We start from the raw sequence: 26,925 nt of genomic DNA, 5'->3' as shown, positions 1-26,925 counted from the left end.
ATTGGGGGTAGGGCGGAAAGAGAACATTTAATGCAGAAATTAATCAGATGTTCCAAATAGATTTACATTTTTCTCATAATTAGAGAACCTACCTTGTAATTGTTTAAAGATAAAGCAGCACATGGGGATAATCATTAAACTTGAGGAGACAAAAATTAGGTATTTGCCTTTTTATGCTCCTACGAGGTTAAAGTGATTTTCACTTTAGTTTTGGTTAACGTTCTCGTATTAATTTGATTAATATGTTATTTATACTTTATATATTTAAATATATATTAGAGAATGTATAGTAAAAACCAAATATTCAATAAGATTATTGGAATAAAAATACATCAACATTTTAAAAAGGAGAGGAAAGCAAAGTCTTTACTACCGTTACACAAAAATTTAATGGTAAGCTTGACTCTGGGCTTCCTGGCAACAAGGATACAAAGAGAAACACTGGGTTACATAGTTTCCCTTAACAACAGTTGCAGATCCGACGTGAAAATAGATGAAGATGCCTTTTCTAAGAAATGAAAGTACATTCATTTTTTTAGAGAGAAAATTTATCTAAGTACTAAATTCTAAAAAGTGTGTAAATTGGAACTGAACTTATACAGGACAGTCAGTGTACAACTCAATGGTCAACATCATTATCAATAGTTCCAGAAAGGCAAATGTGGTTGGAAGCTACTCTGCTGGGTATTCTTTTTGTGCTATCTATCCTCTGTGCAAGGAATGCTACCTACATTAACACACTGGCTCATAAAATATGAGTTCAGCCAGGCGCCGGTGGCTCACACCTGTAATCCCAGCACTTTGGGAGGCCGAGGTGGGTGGATCAACTGAGGTCCAGAGTTCAAGACCAGCCTGACCAACATGGTGAAACCCCATCTCTTCTAAAAATACAAAATTAGCCAGGCATGGTGGTGCATACCTGTAATCCCAGCTACTCCAGAGGCTGAGGCAAGAGAATCGCTTGAACCCAGGAGGCAGAGGTTGTGGTGAGCCAAGATCGTGCCATTGCACTCCAGCCTGGGCAACAAGAGCAAGACTCCATCTCCAAAAAAAATAGTTGTTACTTTTCAGAATAGAAGTTTGCTTCTCAATGAAGATAAATAATGCACTCAAATTACTCGGCTATTGTATTAGTCTGTTCTCACACTCCTAGAAAGAAATACCTGAGACTGGGTAACTTATAAAGGAAAGAGGTTTAATTGACTCACAGTTTCACATTGCTGGGGAGGCCTCAGGAAACTTACAATCATGGCAAAAGGCAAAGGAGAAGCAGACACTTCACAGGGCAGCAGGACAGAATGAATGCAAGAAGGGGAAATGCCAGACACTTACAAAACCATCAGATCTCATGAGAACTCACTATCATGAGAACAGCATGGGGGAAACTGCCCCCAAGATCCAATTACCTCCACCTGGTCCCACCCTTGACACTTGGGGATTATGAGAATTACAATTCCAGGTGAGATTTGGGTTGGGACACAGAGCCAAACCATATTAGCTAGCAAAGGGTCTGAATCAGGGCTTAAAACCCAGTTCTGCCTGACTTCACAGTCAATGATTTTTCCACTGCACTTTGCAAGTAGAAACTTCTTGATTCATTAAATCACCATAATATTAAAGCGAACTTCAGCACAAACGATTGTTCCATGAGTTAAACTGCAGTAAGATTGAAATGAGTTAATAGCTACAAAGATTTGTTAGGCTATCATTTTAGAGAAAGGAGCAAATACACAGATTCAGGACATAAAAAGTTAATCAAATCCAACTGATCTTTTCTAATAAAAGAGAACAATAGCAAAAATAATTCCAAATGGAATAACATAAATAATTCATAATATCACTGTATGTGTTTCAAAGTGAGCAGGTATGTACAAACCTACTCCCAAAGACCACAGAAGCTGAAAAGCCAAAGAAAGAGGCTGACAAGTCCAGTTTCTCAGCAAGAAACATTTAATAGAGACTTATGAACAGAAGCCATGTCCCCAGTGGCTGCAAAAAAAGATGGTGCAACTCAACGCTGTCACTCCCAGAGTCAAGACACATAAACTAAAGTAAAAGAATGTGTAGGAGAATTGAAGTCGACCCCTTGGGGAGAGGCAAGAATGCTATGTGAATCTACCCATGGGCAGGATTTATGGTCAAGGTGTTTTGACCCAAGGGCAGGATTTAAGGTAACAGTAGATAAGTACAAATCTTAGAGTAATTCCCAGAACTCGGGTTAATCAGAAGTCAACAGGTAATCTTCCATGGAATTAGGGTAAAAAGAAAAAAAAAAGTCAGCATGGAAGATTAGCATCCAAGATGGAGTTGCTTTAGCCTCAACACTGTGCAACACTTTAAGGTTCCCCAACTGAGAGGGTGAAGGACACAGGAAAGTAAGATCAGGGACTGTAACCACTACAGATCCTGGAGAGGCAAAGAAGAAAGGTCTGCTGTTTAGTTTACAACACAGTATCTCTAGTGATAAGGAATGGCAGAGCGGAGGCAGGACTCCGGTCTGTGATTAAATAGAAAACTTTATTATAAAGAACCCAGGAAATAGAAAAAGTAGAAAGACTCTCTCTCTCTCGTTCCTTCCTTCTTTCTCTCTTTTTCTTCTTTCTTTCTTTTCTTTCTCTCTTTCTTTTTCTTTCTCTTTCTTCTTTCTTTCTCTCTCTCTCCCCCTCCCGCAGTTCCCTTTTTCTTTCTCCTTCCTTCCTTCTTTCCTTCCTTCCTTCCCTTTCTTTCTTCTTTCTTTTCATCACCATTACTAAAAGAAAGTCTGGTAATATAATAACGATAACAGTTGCACTTTATTGAGTGCTTTCTATAGATGTTGAGGTCTGCATTTGTCTTTTTTTTTTTTTTTTTTTTTGAGACAAGGTCTCACTCTGCCACCCAGGCTGGAGTGCAGTGGTGCGATCATGGCTCACCCAGCCTCGAATTCTCAGGTGATTCTCCCACCTCAGCCTCCTGAGTGGCTGGGACTACAGATGGTGCACCACCATGCCGGGCTAATATATTTGTATTTTTAGTACAGACAGGGTTTTGCCATGTTGGCCAGGCTGCTCTGGAACTTCTAGTCTCAAGCAATCCTGCTACCTCGGCTCCCAAGGTGCTGGGATTACAGGCGTGAGCCACTGAGCCTGGACTGAATTTATCTAATTTAACACTTGCACCTTCAGGGTGGTCTCGTCTATCTTCAGGCTGCTATGGCCTTCTGAAAGCTATTGAAAACCACTCTAACTCATCAGGAATGGGAAACTTTGCTGGGTTTAGTCACTTGAAAAAGTCACATTAAATGACTACTTTTTGAGTCCCTTCTATGTATAAGTCTTGGAGTATGATTCATACAAATACGAATAAAATGACTCCCTTTGCCTTCTAGGAGCTTGGCTATCATAAGAGATAGAGATGCTAGCAGATAAAACAAGGCAGTGAAGGGAAGCCAGTGAGGATTACTTTTTGTCTAGTAATTTGGAATTATTCATTATACAGAAATGTCCCCTAGTAACATTCATACTTAGAAAACAGGTAGAAGGTAGTATTAAAGACAATGAACTCAAGAACAAGTGCTCAAATTCTGCCTCTACCAACTTATTACCTGAGTGACAACTGACTTCTCTGTGATTCCTTTTTTACTTATAAAATGGGAGTAGTAACAAACAGTAACTCGCATAGGATTGTTGCATCAACTAATATTGTCCTATATTTGGAAAAATACTGGATACGTATACAATAGTAATTGTTGCTCTCAATAAATTTAGCTATTTTTTTCTTAGACACAAATATTGGCAATCTAATTATGGCCATTCTAAATGTGCTGTGTTGGTGCACATTCTCCTTAGACCTTCTGAAGGAAGAAAAGTTGTCTCTAAGATGTCTGTGTAGTCAAGTGTATTTCCGGCATTGCTCGAGGCAAGGAAATGTCTGCAACACAGTGCTTTGGGTCAAAGCCATCATTTATTCTTGAGCACCATTTACATGTCCGGCATCCTTGTAGGCACACTAGGGATATAGCACTGGAGAGAACAGACAAAACTCTCTGCCTGCCTGCCTTACATTCTAGTGAGGAGAGACAGACAATAAACATAAATTTAAAAGTACATTTTACAATATACTTGTGGTGTATTGTAAATTTTAAAAATGTTAAAAAAAGTACATTTTACAATAGAATGTGGTGACTTTGTCAAAAAGTAAATTTAAGTAGTATGGAGAACACATTTTAAACTTTTAAGTAGAGTGGTCAGAGCAGGCCTGAGCAACACGGTGACATTGAACAGTGTCTTGAAGGAAGTGAGGGAGTGAACCATGCAGATACTTGGGAGGAGGGAATTATAGGCAAAGAGGGCAATTAGAACAGAGGCCCTGAGATAGAACGTATTTACCTAGGAATCTAGTCTACGAGGTCACTGTGGCAGGGGCTAAGTGAGTGATAAAGGGGAAGTAGGAGGCCGGGCACAGTGGCTCACACCTGTCATCCCAACACTTAGGGAGGCAGAGGCGGACAGATCGCTTGAGCCCAGGAGTTCAAGAACAGTCTGGGCAATGTGGTGAAACCCCATCTATGCAAAAAATTCAATATTAGCTGGGCATGGTGGTCTGCACCTGTGGTCCCAGCTATTCAGGAGGCTGAAGTGGGAATCAGCCCAGGAGGTTAAGGCTGCAGTGAGCTATGACTGCGCCATTGCACTCCAACCTGGACGACAAAGCGAGGCCCTGTCTCAAAAAAAAAAAAAAAAAAAAAGAAAGAAAGGAAAAAAATTCCAAGGTAAAGGAAATAAAATGATTTTATGTTTATGGGGATGATCCAAAAAAGAGGAGGAAACAGATGACGTGGGTGAGAAAAGAACATTGCTGGAGCACTTCACTGTTTAACTGTTGGATTGATCAGTGTATGTATGCTTCTGCAGGGCAAAAACTCAGGACAGGGAAAAGAATTCCTCTAAAAAACCAGGCATTCCTAACAAACATACGAAAAAAAGCTCATCATCACTAGTCATCACAGAAATGCAAATCAAAACCACAATGAGATACCATCTCACACCAGTTAGAATGGCGATCATTAAAGAGTCAGGAAACAACAGATGCTGCAGAGGATGTGGAGAAATGGGAACGCTTTTACACTGTTGGTGGGAGTATAAGTTAGTTCAACCATTGTGGAAGACAGTGTGGCGATTCCTCAAGGATCTAGAACTAGAAATACCATTTGACCCAGCAATCCCATTACTGGGTATATACCCAAAGAATTATAAATCATTCTACTATAAAGAGACATACAAACGTATGTTTATTGCAGCACTGTTCACAATAACAAACACTTGGAACCAACCCAAATGCCCATCAATGATAAAGAAAATGTGGCACATATACACCATGGAATACCATGCAGCCATAAAAAAGAATGAGTTCATGTCCTTTGCAGGGACATGGATGATGCTGGAAACCATCATTCTCAGCAAACTAACACAGGAACAGAAAACCAAACACGGCCTGTTCTCATCATAAGTGGGAGTTGAACAATGAGAACATATGGACACTGGGAGGGGAACATCACACCCCGAGGCCTGTTGGGGGGTGGGGGACAAGGGGAGGGAGAGCATTAGGATAAATAACTAATGCATGCGGGGCTTAAAACCTAGATGAAGGGTTGATGGGTGCAGCAAACCACCATGGCACATGTATACCTGTGTAACAAACCTGCACGTTCTGCACGTGTATCCCAGAACTTAAAGTATAATTAAAAAAGAAATTTAAAAAAGGCATTCCGTAGGTGAGGCTCTCCCTAAAATTAAAAGTCAAACTTTTACTTGCAGATAGAAAAGTGCATTAAATAAGCTGTTTCTTCAGTGACAGAATACTGAGTTCTGCTCATGGTGCCAAGTACTTTGCATACATTATTCAGAAGCTTATTAGCTGCCCTGCAGCACCAGTATCATTTATTGCTGCACTCTAGGTGAAGAAACTGTTGCTGGGAGCTACAACATCTTGCCCAAACCCACAATGATCATAAGTAGTTTGCGCTTCGTTGTGCTCCTCTTTGCTGGTGTGAGATTCTCGAGGGCCAATGTCTTCATCTGCCTAACTCTAGGGACTCGCCCAGACCTTGGAAGAGGTTCACATTCCCGCGTGCCGAGATCGATTATGGGCCACCCTCGGTCTCATTCGTTGACTTCCAATAAAGCATTGGCTAGTGGACGTCTACATCAGCATTGTTTTCATTGGCTACAGCAACTCAGAAAAATACTGGGGAAAATATTAAAACTTTCAAGAGATATGATTGCAAGAAAATCAGAACGAGTTTAAAACCCTCCTGACCCCAGTCCTTAGCTCAGGCCGTTCTCCAAGAATTTTGCAAACCTGCTTTCTGACGCAGCTGGTAAACTTGCCCCGGGGCGAACTGTCGGAAGGAGGTGCGGTCACCTGGAGTTTCCCAATAGATACTTCTGTCTGGTGAGGAAATCATCACCCGAGGACGTAAACCCTCCCGCCCTTCTTTCAGCTCTTAAAAAAAGCCTGACACAAAAGTCCCTACTGCGTTGCTGTGAACGTAGCTTTGAGAAGCTGGCGCCCAGTGATGGGGCAAACAGCCATGCCCTTCCAGCAGCCGTGAAAGTCCCAACAGCAAACTGCCTGGGAGCGGGGTAGGTCACCAACTTCGTTGCTCGAACTCCCTGGGTGCCCGCCGCGGTGGTTACAAAGGGGGTCAAGGGTGCCGGACCCAGCCGCGCGGAGCCCACCATTGCGGCCCGAGGGGGGCCCGACGGTGTGGCGTGGCGCAAGGAGCGCGCCTGCCTTCTCTCGCCGCCGGGGACGGGCCGCACCAATGGCCAGGTGAGGAGGCGGCGGTGGTCGCCCGGGAGGAGGGGGTGGTGCCGACTCCGTGTGCCAGGAGTGCGTCCCGGGGACGCTGCCTCCCCCGCGGCCGAGTTGGTTGCCGCCGGTTGCGCTGCGGAGGGTTGGGGGCGGAGAGGAGGCAGTGGCTGCCCGGGCCGAGGAGGGGCGCGCTGACTGCTCACCGCGAGTCAGGAGGGGCCGGCGGGCTCACGGAGGGAGACAGGGTGGGCGGGGGCAAAGGCTAGGGGCTAGGGCGGCGGCGCCAGCGTAGAGCGGCGGTTTGGAGGAAAGATGAGACGGTGAGTGGGCTCCGGGGACACAGAGTTTCTTTGCTTCTTTACAGGCTGTAGGGACAAAAGCCCGGGCTGGGGTCGGCAGTGCCCAGGCTGCGCAGCTGGGTGGGTGGGGGTCGCGAACCCCGTTGTGCATGACTGTCGGGGGGGTGGGTAGATCTCCGATTGAGGGGATCCCGGGGAGGGAGTGTCTGGTAGGGGAGATGCTTCTAGAGTGATTGTAGGAAACAGGCAGGATGTGGGGGAACTGCAGGCAACTTTTTCCAACAACTCTGGAATGCACATGGTGAGAGGGATGGGGATCCTTGGGATAGCTCCCTGAGAAAGAGAAGGTCCGCTGCTGGATGGTGTAGGGCGCGGGATTCGAGAAGACTCCCTCCCCGCAAATATTTGGCTAGCTGCGCTTCTAGTTCCACTTTCTTTCAAGAGTGAACCCACGAGCTTTAACCGCCAAGAGCGGCTGATTCCGATTTGGCCTTTGACCCCCCACTGAAAGTTTATAGTGTGGCCGTCTCGGCACCCCTAGAGATAGCAGCTGGAAGGCTTGGGGAGTATTTTAACCCTCTTGTTTCTCCAGCGCCCTGCGCGGCGGAGGCGCAGCTGAATTGTTTGCTGGTTCGTTTAGTAACTTCAGCCCTAGCAGTCATCACTTATTAAAGCGCGGAGGACCTGGCTAACTCCCGCCACCACCAGGAAATTAAAAGGCTGACAGGCTGTCCCTCCCAGGGTTGGGGTTTCCTGTTTGAAAGAGCTTGAGAAGTCAAACTGCTTCGCGGTTCCTCACTTACCTTTCTTATGTAAAAGAGGGAGCGACGCCCGCAGCTTTTTCTCTTGGTAAACTACCCGTGGCTGGAAATCCTCCGGGCGCCTGGCCCTGCCCTCTTCCCTAGAAATCTTTATCCTGCAACTCTGAAGTAGCTCTGAAGAGCTCTAGAACGCACAGCTAGTCATAGCCAGGCACAGCTGGGAGTGTAACTAGACGAGGCATAAAAATGTGGAGTCTTTTTAGTGTAAATATTTGTCAGCCACATTTCCCTTCGTAATATGAACGTGTGAGTTACAGATGTAGGTTTTCAAGTATTGGACGTGTAATTTTAAGCTTCCTAGTTTGGTTTAATTTGGGCGTTCGAGATGTGTCTCTGGAATTCTAACGTTTGAATTCGGCTGGGAGAGATCTAAATGAGGTCCACAGTTTCAGAAGGTTAAACTTTTGCCCTGTGAACACTTGAATTCTTGGTTCCTGGTAGGTTAGCAACAGAACAGTCGGATTTGGGATAAATAAACCGTTAGAGTTGCCCACTATTTTAACAGAATGGCTATATCTCTCTTGCCGTTGCCTTCAATTGTGTAAATATTTGTTTGAATAAAGAGCGAAGGTTCTTTGAAAAGTAACAGTTCTGTCTATTCTTGGCTCCCCTTTCATATCCTCTGCTTAGTTATTTAAAAGGATTTTCTTTGCCTCTTACATTTAATGGGGAAATTTAAACATTACATGTACTTAAATTCTGTAAAGTCTCCAAACCATTTATAACTGGCAAATTCTTTAATGACAAGGAAGAGTTGAGTTTGTGCTCTTAGTTGGCTAATGTAGCCTTCACCTCTTGAGACCCAGAGGTTTGCAGATCTCAGCCTGTCACAAGTGGAAAAATGAGATGTCTGGTTAAGAGTAGTCATCATTTCAGTCAATTTGCAGGCCTCAATCTGTTTCATGCAGCTGGCAGCTGCTGTTCTTTTGGTGTTGAGATCGTCTGCCACGGGTGTCGCCTGGATCCCTGTTTGAAAAGGGGAGGAAAAGATACTTAGGAAATTGGACTAAGAGCTTGCTCACTCCTCCCTTCAAGAGTCGTGACCAAGCTGAAACTCGTTAGCAACCTTTCCAGAAACATTTTATTTACCATGTGTGTTTGTTGTGTGTGCAAGAGAGGAAAAAATAAGCCAAAGTGATTAACCAATCTCTGGTTTTCACTATTCCCTTCAAAGCTCCATTTTGAGGTCTATAAGCAAGGGTTGTTGACTCTGGAGTTCATTGGAGAAGTTACCTCGGCTCACTACAACTTCTGCCTCCTTGGTTCAAGCCATTTTCCTGCCTCAGCCTCCGGAGTAGCTGGGATTACAGGCGCCTGCCACCACACCTCGCTTATTTTTCTATTTTTAGTAGTGACAGAATTTTGCCATGTTGGTCAGGCTAGTCTCAAACTCTTGACCTTAGGTGATCCGCCTGCCTTGGCCTCCCAAAGTACTGGGATTACAGGCATGAGCCACCACACCCGGTCTCCTTTTAAATATTTTTAAAAGAGTAGTTAACGTTATGTTTTTATATCCTGATTTTCATCCCTTAGTAGGGAGGCAGTGCTATGGTGCTGTGGATGGCTTAGAGTGACAGTGGCTTTGTACATTTTCTAGGTGGAGTACCTGTGCCTTATAAATCTATCTGTAAAGCCTTGGTGTACTTAATTGTTGATTGTGTAAATGTCACTCTTTTGAAACAAAAACACCTAAGTGATGTGCTTTATCTTAAAGTCCTGACATACATTAGAGCTGTGGTTTTCAATGGGAGAGGGGTTTTGGCCCCCAGGGGATATTGGCAACGTATTTTCGGTTGTAGCAACTGACAGGAGGAGAGTGCTACTGCCATATAGTGGGTAGAGGCCTGGGATGCGGTTAAGCACCCTGCCATGCACGGGACACAAAAACAATTATGCAGCCCCAAGCCCTGCACTAGAGTATTGCCTGGGGGAGTAGGTTAACAAGATTAGGCATATTAATCTGATTTGGATCCTCAAGAAACTTGTTTAACTGTGTTAAACAAGAGACCCTTATCATAGAAGCGGTTTTGTATGCAGCAGATTCTTTTGTCCTTGCCATTTAGAGTCTTAATATACCATAGAGGTCCAGGAACTTGTGTTCATTGACAACTTTGAGTTGGATTAAAGTCATGGGATTTGGGAGCATTAGAGCACAAGGGAGCCTCAGAGATCACTTAATTTCTACCCCTTCTTTTTATAGATGTAAAAAACTGAGACACTCAGAGCTTTAGGACTCATAAGGTCTCAAGTGAGCTAAGGGTGGGCCGACAAAGTTCTAGGTACAACCCAGAAGTTAAAAATTTTAAAATAGAGATTCAGGCAAATGGGAACAAAAAACAAAACTCACTGGACCTGACCTTGTGTAAAAGTTTCAAAGCACCATTCCGTGTGAGAAAATAAATAAATGCTTCGATGGGGGAGGGGCGGCATTAGCTGTAGAGACTGTGGGGCACACGCCTGGGTGCCCCAGTTCCAGAAAGGGGTAATTCCATTATATGACCTGTGACACTCCACTTCTGATGCCTGCACCGTCCTTTCCATGGCAAAGTGGGCAACAGATGGTTCCACAGACATAGCAGATGTTGCTTTTGAATCCAGGTACAAAACAGAACATTTGAGATTTTCTGTCCCTCCCTGCTTTATCGGTTAAGAGTAGGGTACATGAATGGATAGGGCTGGCTTGGACAGAAGGGAGAATTACAGAGGCCTCCTGAGTATGGAAGAAAAAAAGACACCTGGCATATATGGAAATGAGCAAGTGTTGGGGAAATTGTGGGAGAAATTCATAAGCTGATGAGGGGATATCTAGTATAAATTCAATTGCATAGAACTAGGATTAAGAATCAGAAGACGATTCAAGCTTAGCTATTCTTTCAGCATGTAGAACAAAATAACTATGGGGGTAAAAGGAACCTTAGAAATCCTCTTATCTGAATCTTTTCCCTCCAACCAACTAACTGGGTTAGATAGCGGCAGAATCTGCAAGCCTCCTGTTCTATTGTACTTTCTCCTGCACCCACAGTCTCTACCATTCCATGTGTTTACCTAATGGGAAAGAAAATGATAGTAAAGAAAGTTATTGTTAATTACTTGGGAGAGTTTAAAAAGCATGGTATTTGTGAATGGCTCTGTTTATAGAAAGGAGTTACCTTAATGAGTTTTTGATTATCAGAAAAGTTGTACACCATAGCCTGATTAATTACAAACATGTGTACTCTCCTGTTTACATTGCTATGGTTAGCCATTAGGCTCATGATTATGGATTCTAGTTCTGGGTGCCAAGTTGTCCTGCTGTGGTAGTTATTTTATCTAATACTCAAATCTGACAGGTTCTGGCCATATAGGAAAGTTTTTAGTATGCCTTTGGTGGGAGACATAAAACCTCTGAAAAGTATTAAGATAGTTTCTTATCATTTTGACAGCTAGCCAAAGGGTGCACCTCAAAGCCAAGTACATAGTAATATATTTAGAAATGACTCAAGAGTGATAGCCCTTTTAAGGGATCTGCCCCCCTGCAGGTACTATGCAAAAGGGGTGTAGCAGTCTTTTCATTATCACTTTTCATCTGGCCATTCTTGTTACTGTTTTTCAGATGATGGGAGAGGAGACAGGAGTAGTTTTTTAAAAAATAACTGTTGGCTAGAAATATTTATTGGGATTTGATTAAAGTAACTTGTCTTTTGAAAATAAATAAAACCAAAATTGTTAGCTCAGGTTTTCAAATCCCTTCAAAGTAAACATTTAGCAAGGCAAAACTTCTCTCTATGTTCATCCAGGAATTTGAACCTTCCAGGAGTTAATTTGCTTACAGTTGTTTTCATGACGCTTAAGGATGTTTCTTAGACATTGCAGAAAAGGAGCTTTGTGCTGTATCTGCTTTAAAGGCAACATAGTTGTCTATAGCAGCTAGTAGTCAATAAGAGAAACCCAAGTGTAAAAATCATTTTACTGTTGTGTGGGAAACATAGAGGTTGTAGGTAATTGCTATACAAAGAAACAGATTAATAAGATATAGAGTAACAGGGTTAGTTAGTCAAAAACTTTTTGAGAGGATTTTTACAGGAGATACTTGTTTAGTGTGTTGGGTTGATTTTATTAGATGAAGTGCTTTTCCTTACTTTACAAAGTAAAAGGAAAGAAAATATTGTGTATGCCACTATTTATCGATGACCTTAAGCCAGGTCAGCTTTTTCTGAGACTTGCTGCTAATTCAGTGGGAATTGGTGTTGATCATCTGAGAATGTTTTGTTTGCACATTGCAAGTGACTGCCCTAGATGGCAGTGTGTTCATGGAACTAGCCTATGAAATAGCAAAAAACTTAAAGATTACAAGAGTTTTCCAAGATTTCTTTCTTGACCGCCCTACTGCTAAAACAAAGAAAGATAAAGGCAAAAGAAACCCAGCTCCTACATTCTTTTGACCAGTGCAGACCCAGTGTGAATAGTGCTGCACAGCCAAAGAGATATTCAGAGGGGATTGAGAAGTGATGTCTGGCTGCCTCACTGCTTACGTCATTGCAGAAGTAGCTTTTCAAAAACATCTTAAGATTTATTAAGGAAACTGCAAGCCATGGGAATGCAGACAAAACCTTTCTTATACATCATGCTCAATCAGATACCCATATTATATTACATTACCATAACTCTGACCAGGCCTTTTTCCCACTATGTTATGCTGAAACAATTTACCATGCCTTTGGAATGTCATGGGCAACAGTGCCAGTGAAATCTTTTCCCAATTAGGTAGTTGCCACCTTATCACTAAAACTATTTCTGTTCTGTGGTCATTTCCATTTCCTGCATTATATAATGAGCACTCCTGTGTTATTTAACCAGTGTCTGTGGGAGTCCAGAAAGTTGGAGCAGAAAGAACATGTAGTTTACCCTCACTATGTTGAATATGGAGAAACTCCTGCTAAAACAAAATGAAGACAGGCGAATTGACGTGCTCCAGATCTTAGTTCTGTTAGCAGAACCAGAACTAAGATGGATCTTCTGACTCGCTTCCCTGGCAGCCTATCCAGTGTTCTTTCTACTAGATTGGCCACTGTAATAAAAATAACATCCTAACATAACCATTTCCTTTATTAGATATTTTGGCCAGAGTTATTAAAAAAAAGCATTGATTAAAATTAAATTAAACTTAGTCAATTGTTTATTTATCTCAACTTGTTCAAGTTATTTCCCTTCTTTCAAGCAGTAAGTGGTGAAAAGGTAGATAACATGCAAGGGAAAAATTAAGTGTTTTATAATACTCATTATGCATAATCAGCTGCTAAGTAATGAAGCTATATTATCATAATTATTATTTTTACTTTACAATATTTTAGAAACCTACCCCACCCACTCTTTTTTTTTTTTTTTTTTTTTGGAGACAGAGTCGCTCTGTCACCCAGGCTAGAGTACAGTGGTGCCATCCAGCTCACTGCAACCTCAGCCTCCCAGGTTCAAGTGATTCTCCTGCCTCAGCCTCCCGAGTAGCTGGGATTACAGGCGTGCACCACCACACCCAGCTAATTTCTGTACTTTAATAGTGATGGGGTTTCGCCATATTGGCCAGGCTGGTCTCAAACTCCTGAACTCAGGTGATCTGCCCACCTCAGCATCACAGAGTGCTGGAATTACAGGCATGAGCCACCGAGCCCGGCCGCACCCACTCAATTTTTGATGTAAAGCGAAATGCATTACAAACATGGAAGATGTGGTTGACTTGTGTTTGTTCCACCTCTTGTGAGCCTGTTTGTACTCTGACTATTACCAGTTCATAAATCTTGGGTTAGGGAATGGGAATTCCAGCAAGTATTTAGGTCTGGGGAATGTTACTTTGGAAAAATTAAATATTACTCTTAAGGGAGTGTCCTTTGATCAGTAGTGTGGGATGGGGCAGGATGGTGGCAAGATCGGAGAGCTTCCCTCCCATACACTCTCCTCAGCTTCCAGTTAAAGTCCACGGAGGTGGTTTCAGGGTCAAGAGAGAGCATCTTTATCCACATATGATCCCCAGGTTGATAATTCTCTTGCTTGAAATTAGCTTTGAGATCAGAAGATCAGAGGGTGCTTTTCCCTGTAGCACTCCTGTGATTGAAGAAGAGTATCTGAAGTTAGTTATCCCATGATTCTGCACTTCACTGGGTGATCACATAGTAAAGGAAGACCCTTCTAGCTTTACAGGGGACTTGATCAGGATCCTTGGTTAGGATTCTATGAAGAACTTGACCTAAAGAGCTCCTCCACTCTCTTCCTTAACATAAGTTTCTGAGGGGTGTGTGTGTATGTGTGTGTGTGTGTGTGTGTGTGTGTGTGTGTATTTTAACCTTTTAATTGAGGCTGGAATTCTTGATATGGAGGGTTTGACGGTTTAATGAAGAAATCATTATTTGGGCACGCAGTGGTGACACTTAGCAACCCCACATAACGTTATCTTGCAAATATCTTAAATGTGATGGCCTGCTTACTTGTTATCTTGAAAATGTATTTGCTTTCAAACTTCTCCCAGGTACTTAAAAATACATGTATCAGCTTTTAGGAACTTAATTCAGTATGATAAAGAGTTAGTATTTTATACTTAAAAAAAAAAATCAGCTAGGAGCCAGTGATATGACCCCAACTTTCTTTGTAAAGTCAGCTACTATAATTTTTAAGGCAGTATATACATTTTATTGATGTTGACTTGCAGAATGCATGTAGCTTTTTTAAAAGATACTTTTATCATGAAAAATATTAAACTACACAAAAATTTAAATGTACACTAAAATAATAAAAAAATAAAGATCCATGTACCTATCACCCAGCTTCAACAATTATTTATATATGCTAATCTTGTTCCATTTGTAAACCTCACTTTACCCTAAAACATGGATTGTTATAAAGCAGATTCCAAATATCATCGTATTTCATTCATAAATAATTTACAAAGTAACTCTAAGAGTATTTTTAAGATATATCATCATCACACTTTTAAAAAAACCACAGCATTATCATCTATTTTCCAGTCTCAAATTCTCTGATTGTCTCATATGTCTTTTTTTAATTTTAATTTTTTTTTTTTGAGACAGGGTCTTGCTGTGTCACCCAGGCTGGAGTACAGTGGCACCATCTTGGCTTACTGCAGCCTTGGTCTCCTGGGTTCAACTGATCCTCTCACCTCAACCTTCCCAGTAGCTGGGACTGCAGGCTTGTGCCACTATGCCTGGCTAATTTTTGTATATTTTGTAGAGATGGGGTCTCACCATGTTGCCCAAGCTGGTCTCGAAGTCCTGGGCTCTAGTGATCTGCCTGCCTTGGCCTCTTAGAGTGCTGGAATTACAGGCCTGAGCTACTGCTCCCAGCTCATACTTTTAAAAAAAAATGACAGGATCTTGCTGCGTCACCCAGACTGGAGTGCAGTGGCATGATCATGGCTCACTGCAGCCTTGCCCTCCTGGGCTCAAGTGATCCGCCTGCCTCCACCTCTGCCTCCGCCTCTGCCTCCTGAGTAGCTGGAACTACAGGCATGCACCACCATGCCTGGCTAATTTTTTAAATTTTTGTAGAGATGGGGTCTTGCCATGCTGGTCAGGCTGGTCTCAAACTCCTAGGCTCAAGCAATCCTCATGCCTCGGCCTCCTGAAGTGCTGGGATTATGAGCCTCAGCCACCTTGTCTAGCTTCATACATTTTAAAAAATAGATGGATTGTTCAAAACAGGATCCAAAACCATGTCCACACATTGCATTTAATTGGTATACGCCCTCAGTCTCTTTAATCGAGAATACTTCTCTCTTCGTCTTGTTTTTTTTTTTTCCCCTTGCCATTTGCTTATTCATGAGTCTTCCCCCCACCCCGCTCCCACCCCTGGGGACTTTCCTGTATTTTAGAATTAGGTAATTGCATTTCTGTTTTTTTGTTTTTTTAAAAAAACATATTATTCTCTTCCTTGTATTTTCTGTAATCAGAGACAGCACACTTTTAATTTGTGTTGAGCTGAATTTTTATATATATGTGTGTATATATATATATTTCAATACTTATTGATATTGTCTTCTTAAATACTGATAAAGCTGCTTTAACACAAATGTGAGCCTAATTGAAGAAAGCACACCTTGATGATTTATGTAAAAGTAAGGAATTTTGCAAGTGTGAGGAAACTAATGACACAAAAGTTTATTGAGGTTGCTTCTGCTTTCTGTCCTCCCCCAACCTGTCCTCTTCACTGGCTGAAGAGAGTTATCACAGGGAACATGCAGCTAAATTACTTGCAGAGTCTAAAGAATATTTTAAAGTTCCTACAGACTAGTCTTACTCAAGGGACTAGCACAAAACTTTTTTAAAAATTCCTGTGATTAATGGCTTACCCTCTTTACTAAGAGACCTATAAGATTTCTAACAATTCCTAATGTAAAACAATGTAGACTGATTTAGAAGTAGCCTCTACTCAAAGGAGATGAAGATCCTCATTTGAAATATGGTTATTGCTGTTGATTGTGATTACTTTTAGGAATCTTCGAATACCATCTGGAATTTTTTTTTTTCTTCTTCTTGTTTGACAGAGCTCAGACTTCAATACAGCTAGGGATAACAGAAGGGAATGGTAGCCTGGGGTTACACTCTTTTATTGTGACAGGAAGAAGCTGGAACTTCTTTTATATTGTGCTCCACTCCTTCCATCTGCACTTAATGTTCTCATTATCCCCCATCACTCTCCACTTCCTTCTGGGCCCCTTTTCCCTCCTGTAGCATCCTTTGAGTCTTTTGTTCTTTCCCTAATGGTCTTCCTTGCTTCTTCTTTTAGGTATCTTTAGAATAAGATAAAGTAAAAATTCAAAAAAAAAAAAAAGAAAAGAAAAGAAAGAAAAAGAAAAGCAAGAAAGCAACTGTGTAATCGGTGTCCTGAGACATCACAGCCACATTCTGGTCCCCAGTGGCCCTCACCTTTCTCTCCAACCCTGTCACACATCGCTCCCAACACCCGGTAAATTCCGAGGATGTGTCTTGTCTGAATTCTGAAGAGTCCCCATTGGCAGTCACAAAAAGCCTTTGTGTGTTTTAGACCACTGTAGGCATGCGGACAGCATGTGTGTCTGTCTCTCTGTGTGTGTGTGTGTGTGTGTGTGCGTGTGCATGTCTACACACATTAGGATTTACAGCTGCCTGTTGTAATAGGCTCAATCTGAAAGAATAAACAAGCCTCCTTATTTTGCCATTAAAATACATTTCTTCCCATGGAACTGCTTTTTTGGATCTTTTTGATAATTGTAAACATCCTCCTTGGAGAATATCCACCTACCTACATGTATCTAGTGGGTAATAATTATTTTGTTCAAACAGGCAGGTCTTTGAGTGACAAAGAACATGGTGCAAAGGAAGAGGAGTTGGAATCCATTTGCTGCTGTGTTTATTTGCAAAACAGAACAATAAGGAGACTATGTCTACTAACAGGCTTTTTTCTCTCTCTGCTGTGAGATATAAAATCTTGTGTGTGGAGGAAGAGTTTAAAGGAACAGAGGTTAGAAAGCCAGGATGAGGAAGTGGGAGAAGAGGAAGTTCTAAGGAGACAGATATTGAGACAGTGGGAAGGTCCAGGGTTACGGATGGCTGCAGAAGCTGTAGGGAATAGGGTTGGAAGGAGAGAGGATCTGGGGCTATTTGCTTAGAGGGGGGTGTTTGCAGATGGGTTTGGGGGTATGTGGACAGGTGAGGCTTGTTTGTAGAGATAGAGGAGGTTGAGGAGGATATAAGAATGCAAGGAAATATTTGTGAAGTAGCTAGGTCTATTTGCAGAGGGGGAGTTGAGGGGACTAAGGGTTTAACTGAGGATGGTGTTTGGAGAACAGAGGATGAGGAAAATAGGCTGCTTTTTGACTTTTGAAATGAGAATATTGCTAGGAAGTGGTTGTTTCTGGAGCTTCTAATAATTAGCTCCCTCTTCCATGTGTTTTGATGTTGGGATTAGTGGAAACAGAGAGAAGTTTTTGTGTCCATTGTTGTCCACTGTAAAGCTTGGAGTTTCAGGTTGAACTAGATTTGTTTTTCCCTTCAATCCTCTGCAAGCTTCCCCTCAGGCCCCATCTGCTGCCATTGGTCACCACAGAAATACCCTCACAGAATTCATGTAAAGAATGGCACTGCTTCTGAAGGACTGCTCTAAGCTGATGTCTGAATTCAATTACATGTCATCAGTGCATGCTTTATTCATAACATCATCTTATTGTAAACATCAGTGCTGAAAGAGACCAGCCTGTGGACCACCAGTGTGCGGGGAATGCTTTGAACACCAGGCATCAACCACTGTCTGCCACAAAATGTGGACTCCGAGTCAGCGTCCCTGCTCCATGGCTCTTGCAGGGCATAGGTATAGACTCAAACTTTGTTATAAAGTGGAAATTTTGACCCACACCCTAATTTTTTTTTTTTTGAAATGAGTTTTCCTGAATTTGCTTCTGTAATCTAAATCCCCCTGCATTTTCTCAACAATATGAAACGATTTACAGTTTTCTATCACTTGCTCTTGCAGTCAGTCCCTCTTCAATTAATTCCTACTATATTGATTGGATGATCCTAAGGCAGTGTCTGTATATGACAGTGTGAAATGACAAGTAATATGTTGTATAATTTGGGAATTCTCCATACTCACTTCATATAAATTACCTAGATAATTGCATTTATGTAGGCCAGACTTTTAAGTCCCTGTTCTCTAATACAACACAGCACAATACAACACAACAGACATTTAAATTTGTTTCTTTGCTTTTAAAACTTCATTCTTGGCCCGGCATGGTGGCTTATGCCTGTAATCCTAGCACTTTTGGGAGGCCAAGGCAGGTGGATTACTTGAGCCCAGGAGTTTAAGACCAACCTGAGAAACATGGCAAAAACCCATTTCTACAAAAAGTACAAAAAAAAAAAAAATTAGCCAGGTGTGGTTGCTCGTGCCTGTAGTCCCAGCTACTGGAGATGCTGAAGTGGGAGGATGGCTTGAGCCCGGGAGGCACAGGTTGCAGTGAGGCAAGATTGTGCCACTGCACTCCAGCCTGGGTGACAGACCCTGTTAAAAAACAAAACAAAACAAAACAAAACAAAAAAAAACCTTTGTTCCTTTGGTGTGTTTTCATTATCTTGAAACTCTGATCCCTACAGTTCACAGTATCATAAATTCACTGTTGGTGATTTATAGTTTGAGGGGGATTAGCTTCATTCTGGTGCTATCTGATACACATGGAGCTGGAGAATTTTATTTCAAAACAGGTACCAGAATTGTATCAAAGAGAAAAGAATCTCCCAAAGAACTTTTAAAAATGATCCCTAAGTTGGTTTTTCAGGTAATTTTATTTTCCAGGGAAAAAGTACTGTGACTTTCTGTGGGTACCTTCCAGCAATCTCTTCATGACTTCTTGGCGTTTTCTAATGAGGTGATGTAGTAGGTTTCAGGTGATAAAATAACAAGAGAACTGGGGGGATTTAATTTATGGATTGGAAAGTAAATGCAAACATTTCAACATACATTAACTTCTTTCCTGTTTAGACTTCCCTGTGTTGCCTTTTCTCTCAGATGGGCACCAGATGCATTCGCTTCTCCCAGCCCATTCTGTGGATACACATGTAATAAGGCATGTAGCCATTAAGGCCTTCGGGACTGTTTTCTTTCCACAGTAACATAATGCAGGGATCTTATAGTTTCACTGAGACCTCTTTTTTTGTTTACGTAACATATACAGGAAACCCAAAACAAAGACATCAGCATGGATCAAGAAGACAGGCTGTAAACTTTGGCATCTTCTTTGCCTCGTCTCTTACGCATGTTAACACAGACCTCCCTTCCCCACTTCCCTCCCTCCTGTTGTCACCTCGGCAATGCCTCTTGTGTGCTCTCCCTCACCTCCCACCTTCCTAACTCTAACTCTGCTTTCTTCCTCTACACTCAGCTGCAGTCTCTGATATGTGCAATCACGTCCCTCCTGCTCTCATTGCCTAGGGAATTAAAACCAAACTCTTACTGTTCTTCATCCTCCTGCCTCTTCTCTCCTTGCCCACACCCTAATCCTCATTCGAAGTACACGACTGATGACTGGTCCACATTTCCTAGGAGTTCCTAATGGGATTAGGCCTGCTCACACCTAAAATGAAAAAGGTACTCTGGAAATAGGGAAGGCAAGAGCTATCAGTAGCCGTTGTTGTCACTCCTGGGGTCAGAAAAGTCACCCATCTGAATGATTCTGTACCTTTTGAGTTGAATTGATTTGTAAGGTTAAGAGAAATCAAGTTGAAACAAATATACATATACATTCAGCTGTGGCAGGTAAACTAAGCTTCAGGAAAATGAATGGATTCCGTATTTGTACCTGATGGTAAATCTCTAAATGCACAACCTTTTACACATCCTAAACAGGACCAATAAGCTTGAACTAAAAAAAAAAAAATGGGGTATCAAACACGAATATCCCTTTAAATTTTCTCTGGCATATCCTGCCATCCCAGTCATCTGTAACTTTCCTCTACAGATATGCATGGCCAAGAAGAAATGGTGCATGGCTGTTTCTAAGATGTGGTTTATTATTTGCAAGTATCCTGCTTGTTGCTTCCCTAGAGTTTGTAAAGCTGATCTTTCAGCCAACACTACTTTGGAAAATTCTGCTGTTATATTTTGTTTGGCCAACCAATCTGCTTTGGTAATCATAGTTTTTGGTTTTTAGAAAAAGTGTATATTTGAGAGGGGGAAAAGTGGTGGCACTTCCTAGGGTAGTAGGGAATCTGTATTGTAGTTTAATACTCTATAGTTTCTTTAGCCCAAATAAAGAGGGGACAGAGCTTCGTAATATTTTAGTCAGGTAGTTAAGTAGCATTTCCAACTACAAACAGGTTCGAGTATATTAATGTATTTTATCATCTAAAAAATAACATCAGTGTCTTATACTGCTGAGTCAAAAGCCAAACCTTTGAGTATTCATTTTGACATGAGGTATTAAACCCTTCAATTCTTTACTGTTGTAGTAAATATTTAAAATGCAGTTTGGGTGTAAGTGCTTAGCTTTTTATTCTGCTTAGTGACATCTGCCCTGGCTTGCTTTCTGGGTTGCTGTGTCTGCATGTTATGAGAATACTCTTAACTTAGTTCTGTTTCCCATTTGGTATATATTTCTTTCAAAGCAAAGTCCTTCTTACTAACTGGCATTAATTCTTGTCTATTCTAACATCTCAGATTTTTTTTTGTAGCCACACCTAAACACTTGAAGGATTACTGTCCAAGTTAAATCACTTTTAGGGGAGGCATGCTGCTTGGACCCAGGAGGGCATATCTTACATGGTGGTGGAAACAGAAAAAGATTTAGAGAACTATGAGCGAGAAATACATGATTATTAAATATAGTTCATCCCAGGAGACTTAGAGTCCTAGATTTTAAGAAAAGGTGTTACAGAAAAAAATGATTTTTCCTATATGGATTTTGTTTTTAATTCTATCAGAGATAGGATGTTTGTTGGATGTACCAGTGGTCTGACCTAATATGGGCTTGGAAGTTTGTTTACATCCTTTAACTCACAGAATTTTAGGTGTGCATGTGGCTTTATGCTACTATTGAATAATACCGATCAGATTCCCTTCCCTTCAGTGGGCTTCTTCATCATTTCTTTATACTGTAACCTCCTCGAAACTACCACTCTCACTGGATTCGCCCCACTCCATGTTCCTTTTCCGGTCAACCAATTATATTAAGGCATGCATAGCAATTATTTGTTCATAAGTGTGTTTTTCCCTTTGGACTCTAAGCTATGTAAAGGCAGGAAATGGTATCTCTTACCGTATGTTTCCCAATGCCTAGCTCAGAGCCTGATTTACACTAGGTACTTAATGAAGATTAGCATCCTCATAGTAACAAAGAAACCCCAAATCTCAGTGGCTGCAGACAATCTTGGGTTGACAAGGACCTTGTTCCATGTTGTCCTCATTCAGGAGTGGGGGCTAAGAAAGCCTCTGCAAGCCTGGATGAGGCTAGTTGTCTTAGCAGGGGAGTGGGAAATGGTGACTGATGCTCTGACTCATGATGCTTCAGCTTGGAACTGACAAGTTAACTTTCTCTCATATTTCGTTGATCAAAGCAAGGGACATAGCCACACCTAACCTCACAGAGATAAGGAAGAGCAACCTCACCAAGTTCCTGAAAGGAGAAGAACTGGAATATTAGTGAGTAACACTAATGCCTGCTAAATAAATGTCTGATAAACAGTAGGCATGGATTTAATGAATGAAGTGCCTAAAACTACCCATTGAGATTTTTAATTTTTTTCCTTGTACAATAAACAGAACTACTGAAATATGGAAGTAATGTAGTTACATTCTAAAAAACAAGAATATTAATATTATCTAAGCTATTATTCAGCAAACATCTAGAGACTTTTTTATAACAATTCTGTTAGCTTTATTCATATCAGGGAAATATTTGATTTTTTAGTTTTTCAGATGCATAAAGAGTGGGAACAGATAAATTCATATGATTAATGTTTTTGCGAGAGTCATTTAGAAGAGTTGGAAAAAATGTTGCAGTCTTCAATATATTTATATATTAAATTAGTCTGATCAAGACTTTTTTTTTTTTTTTTTCGAGATGGAGTTTTGCTTGTTGCCCAGGCTGGAGTGCAATGGCACAATCTCAGCTCACCACAACCTCCACCTCCTGAGTTCAGGTGATTCTCCTGCCTCAGCCTCCTGAGTAGCTGGGATTACAGGCATGCACCACCATGCCTGGCTAATTTTTTGTATTTTTAGTAGAGATGGAGTTTCTCCATGTTGGTCAGGCTGGTCTCGAACTCCCGACGTTAGGTGATCTGCCTGCCTGGGCCTCCCAAAGTGCTGGGATTATAGGTGTGAGGCACCACGCCTGGCAAAGGAGTTCTTTAACCTTTTTTGGAAAAGTTAATATCTGGCTTGAAAATTGGGCAAGAGCTAAGGAAAAAATCAACTTAAAATCTTTAATTGACCAGACACAGTGGCTCACGCCTGTAATCCCAGTACTTCGGGAGGCCGAGGCAGGCGGATCACTTGAGATCAGGAGTTACAGACCAGCTTGGCCAACACAGTGAAACCCCGTTTCTACTAAAAATACAAAAATTAGCCAGGCATGGTGGTACACACATGTAATCCTAGCTACTGGGGAGGCTGAAGCAGGAGAATTGCTTGAACCTGGGAGGCAGGGATGCAGTGAGTCGAGATTGCACCATTGCATTCCAGCCTAGGCAACAGAACAGGACTGTCTCAAAAAAAAAAAAAGAAAAAAGAAAATGTTTAATCAACTTTAAAATGAAATGTTGCTACATATTGTAGTATTTTATGGCGAGTTTTTTTTCCTGGTTGTCAAAACAGTCCTAATGTATTACATAAAATGTAGAAAATATGAACTAGTATGAGAGAGGTAAGTTAAAAGTCACTGGTAAAACTACCATCCAAATAAAATCACTACTGATTTTTTTGGTGTGATTTCTTCCAGTCCATTGTTATTGTTATTATTGTTGTGGAAGAATAGGCATATTGAGGAGGCAAGAGAAGATACTGGCTTGTACTAGAGAGGCTACCATGGAAATGCTAAGAAATGATCAGATTCAGAATATGTTTTAAGGACAGTGTTGATAGGATTTATTGATGGATAAAATGAGGAAGGGGGTGCTAGTGACAGAGGAGACCAATGTTGATTCCCAGGATTTTGGCTTGACCCCCACCTGTGTGTATGGTTGGGTGTATGTACAGCATACTTGAGCAACTTGGCGGTTAAGAACACTGACACCCTGCTAAGTTGAAAATCTGCATATAACTTTTTACTCCCCCAAAACTTAACTACTGTTAGTTTACCATTGACCAGAAGCCTTACTAATAACAAAGCCAATTAACACATATTTTAATACAAAATAACACATATTTTATATGTATGATATACTATATTATAATAAAGTAATTTAGAGAAAAGAGGTTATTAAGATGTTCATAATGGAGAGAAAATGTATTTACTTTTTTTAAGTTATACTTTAAGTTCTGGGGTACATGTGCAGAGCATGCAGGTTTGTTACATAGGTATACATGTGCCATGGTGGTTTGCTGCACCCATCAACCCGTCATCTACATTAAGTATTTCTCCTAATGCTATCGTGCCCCTAGCCCCCCACACCCCAACAGGCCATGGTGTGTGATATTCCCCTCCCCATGTCCATCTGTTCTCATTGATCAACTCCCACTTATGAGTGAGAACATGCGGTGTTTGCTTTTCTGTTCTTGTGTTAGTTTGCTGAGAATTATGGTTTCCAGCATCATCCATGTCCCTGCAAAAGACATGAACTTATCCTTTTTTAAGGCTGCATAGAATTCCATGGTGTATATGTGCCACATTTTCTTTATCCAGTCTATCATTGATGGGCATTTGGGTTGGTTCCAAGTCTTTGTTACTGTGAACAAGGCTGCAATAAACATACATTTACATGTGTCTTTATAGTAGAATGATTTATAATCCTTTGGGTATATATCCAGTAATGGGATTGCTGGGTCAAATGGTATTTCTAGTTCTAGATGCCTGAGGAATCACCACATTGTCTTCCACAATGGTTGAACTAATTTACACTCCCACCAACAGTGTAAAAGTGCTCCTATTTCTCCACATCCTCTCCAACATCTGTTGTTTCCTGACTTTTTAATGAGTGCCTTTCTAACTGGTATGAGATGGTATCTCATTGTTGTTTTGATTTGCATTTCTCTAATGACCAGTGATGATGAGCTTTTTTTTCCGTATGTTTGTTGGCTGCATGAATGTCTTCTTTTGAGAAGTGTCTGTTCATATCCTTTGCCCACTTTTTGATAGGGTTGTTTTTTTCTTGTAAATTTGTTTAAGTTCTTTGTAGATTCTGGATATTAGCCCTTTGTCAGATGGGTAGATTGCAAAAATTTTCTCCCATTCTGTAGGTTGCCCGTTCACTCTGATAATAGTTTCTTTTGCTGTGCAGAAGCTCTTTAGTTTAATCAGATCCCATTTGTCAATTTTGACTTTTGTTGCCATTGCTTTTGGTGTTTTAGTCATGAAGTCTTTGCCCATGCCTATGTCCTGAATGGTATTGCCTAGGTTTTCTTCTAGGGTTTTTATGGTTTTAGGTCTTACATTTAAGTCTTTAATCCATCTTGAGTTAATTTTTGTATAAGATGTAAGGAAGGGATCCAGTTTCAGCTTTCTGTATATGGCTAGCCAGTTTTCCCAACACCATTTATTAAATAGGGAGCCCTTTCCCCATTGGTTGTTTTTCTCAGGTTTGTCAAAGATTAGATGGTTGTAGATGGGTGGTGTTATTTCTGAGGTCTCTGTTCTGTTCCATTGGTCTATCTGTTTTGGTACTAGTACCATGCTGTTTTGGTTACTGTAGCCTTGTAGTATACTTTGAAGTCAGGTAGCATGATGCCTCCAGCTTTGTTCTTTTTGCTTAGGATTGTTTTGGCTATGCGGGATCTTTTTTGGTTCCATATGAAATTTAAAGTAGTTTTTTCCAATTCTGTGAAGAAAGTCAATGGTAGCTTGATGGGGATAGCATTGAATCTATAAATTACTTTGAGCAGTATGGCCATTTTCACGATATTGATTATACCTATCCGTTAGCATGGGACGTTTTTCCATTTCTTTGCGTCTCTTATTTCTTTGAGCAGTGGTTTGTAGTTCTCCTTGAAGAGGTTCTTCACATCCCTTGTAAGTTGGATTCCTAGGTATTTTATTCTCTTTGTAGCAGTTGTGAATGGGAGTTCACTCATGATTTGGCTCTTTGTTATTGGTGTATAGGAATGCTTGTGATTTTTGCACATTGATTCTGTATCCTGAGACTTTGCTGAAGTTGCTTATCAGCTTAAGGAGATTCTGGGCTGAGATGATGGGGTTTTCTAAATATATAATCATGTCATCTGCAAACAGAGACAATTTGACTTCCTCTGTTCCTAATTGAATACCCTGTATTTCTTTCTGTTGCCTGATTGCCCTGGCCAGAACTTCCAATACTATGTTGAATAGGAGTGGTGAGAGAAGGCATCATTGTCTTGTGCTGGTTTTCAAAGGGAATGCTTCTGGTTTTTGTCCATTCAGTATGATATTGGCTGTGGGTTTGTCATAAATAGCTCTTATTATTTTGAGATACGTTCCATCAGTGCCTAGTTTATTGAGAGTTTTTAGCATGAAGGGCTGTTGAATTTTGTCAAAGGCCTTTTCTGCATCTATTGAGACAATCATGTGGTTTTTATTATTGGTTCTGATTATGTGATGTGTTACATTTATTGATTTGCATATGTTGAACCAGCCTTGCATCCCAGGGATGAATCCAACTTGATCATGGTGGATAAGCTTTTTGATGTGCTGCTGGATTTGGTTTTCTAGTATTTTATTGAAGATTTTTGCTTTGATGTTCATTAGGGATGTTGGCCGGAAATTTTCCTTTTTTGATGTGTCTCCGCCGGGTTTTGGTGTCAGGATGATGCTGGCCTCATCAAATGAGTTAGGGAGCATTTCCTCTTTTTCTATTGTTTGGAATAGTGTCAGAAGGAATGGTACCAGCTCCTCTTTGTACCTCTGGTAGAATTCGGCTGTGAATCCATCTGGTCCTGGACTTTTTTTGGTTGGTAGGCTACTAATTGCTGCCTCAATTTCAGAACTTGTTATTGGTCTATTCAGGGTTCGATCTCTTCTTGGTTTAGTCTTAGGAGTGTGTATGTGTCCAGAAATTTGTCCATTTCTTCTAGATTTTCTAGTTTATTTGTGTAGAAGTTGATACTCTATACATTCAGAGAAACTTCTCTAGTAATGAAGTATAGAAATGATCCCTGAAAGTATAGTTTTATATTTACTATTTATTAAGTGGAAGTGGATCATTATGAAGGTCTTCATCCTCTTCGTCTTCATGTTGAGTAGGCTGAGGAGGAGGAAGAGGAGGAGCTGGTCTTGATGTTTCCAGGGTGGCAGAGGCAGAAGTGGAGGAGGTAGAAGGGGAGGCAGGAGAGGCAGGCACACTTGTGTAACTTTACACCTTTTTGTA

At 41.1% G+C, this 26,925-nt stretch overlaps 1 protein-coding gene across 15 annotated transcripts in view; it reads left to right on the top strand.

Moving 5' to 3' along the window:
* Window positions 1–26,925, top strand: part of PHLDB2 (pleckstrin homology like domain family B member 2) — a 234,604-nt gene that overhangs the window by 111,560 nt on the left and 96,119 nt on the right. The window contains exon 1 of one of the 15 annotated variants that reach the window (XM_063721779.1): window positions 6,661–6,813. The exons of the other annotated variants lie outside the window; for them this stretch is intronic. The gene's annotated coding sequence lies outside the window, so the exon portion shown is untranslated. Of the gene's footprint in view, window positions 1–6,660; window positions 6,814–26,925 lie in introns of those variants that run through there. 15 annotated transcript variants of the gene reach the window in all.

This window comes from Pongo abelii, chromosome 2 (genome assembly GCF_028885655.2).
Source record: "Pongo abelii isolate AG06213 chromosome 2, NHGRI_mPonAbe1-v2.0_pri, whole genome shotgun sequence".
NCBI classification, from domain to species: Eukaryota; Metazoa; Chordata; class Mammalia; order Primates; family Hominidae; genus Pongo; species Pongo abelii.
The sequence above is the reverse complement of the archived record's forward strand: the minus strand, read 5'-3'. Positions and strand labels throughout refer to the sequence as shown.